Genomic DNA, 955 nt, shown 5'->3' with positions numbered 1-955 from the left:
GGGTCGGACACTCAGGGTCAGGGGAAAATCCAATATATATCTGGTGATATCTCGGGTGCTATTACAGATAGCGCAATAAATCAAAGTGCATTGTCTGTAGGAGGCCCTGGCGCATGAATCTGTGCAGCGGGAACGACCTCGGACCATCAGGGGCCGAAAAAACCACAGTCTCATGGGGCCGGACACTCATGGTCAGGGTAAAATACAATATATATCTGGTGATATCTCGGGTGCTATTACAGATAGCGCAATAAATCTAAGTGCATTGTCTGTAGGAGGCCCTGGCGCATGAATCTGTGCAGCGGGAACGACCTCGGACCACCAGGGGCCGAGAAAACCACAGTCTCATGGGGCCGGACACTCAGGGACAGGGAAAAATCAAAAATATACCTGCCGATATCTCGGGTGCTATTGCCGATAGCGCAATAAATCAAAGAGCATTGTCTGCAGGAGGCCCTTGCGAATGAATCTGTTCAGCGGGAACGACCTCGGATCACCAGGGGCCGAGAAAACTACCGATACATGGGGCCGGACACTCAGGGTCGAGGAAAAATCCAATATATATCTGGTGATATCTCGGGTGCTATTAGAGATAGCGCGATAAACCAAAGTGAATTATCTGCAGGAGGCCCTGGCGCATGCATCTGTGCATCGGGAACGACCTCGGACCACCAGGGGCCGAGAAAACCACCGTTTCATGGGGCCGGACACTCTGGGTCAGCGAAAAATCCAATATATATCTGGTGATATCTCGGGTTATATTACAGATAGCACAATAAATCAAAGTGCATTGTCTGTAGGAGGCCCTGGCGCATGAATCTGTGCAGAGGGAATGACCTCGGACCACCAGGGGCCGAGAAAACCACCGTCTCATGGCGCCGGACCCTCAGGGTCAGGGGAAAATCCAATATATATCTGGTGATATCTCGGGTGCTATTACAGATAGCGCAATAAA

Source organism: Nomia melanderi, unplaced genomic scaffold (assembly GCF_051020985.1).
Source record: "Nomia melanderi isolate GNS246 unplaced genomic scaffold, iyNomMela1 scaffold0014, whole genome shotgun sequence".
Taxonomy (NCBI): domain Eukaryota; kingdom Metazoa; phylum Arthropoda; class Insecta; order Hymenoptera; family Halictidae; genus Nomia; species Nomia melanderi.
The sequence above is the reverse complement of the archived record's forward strand: the minus strand, read 5'-3'. Positions refer to the sequence as shown.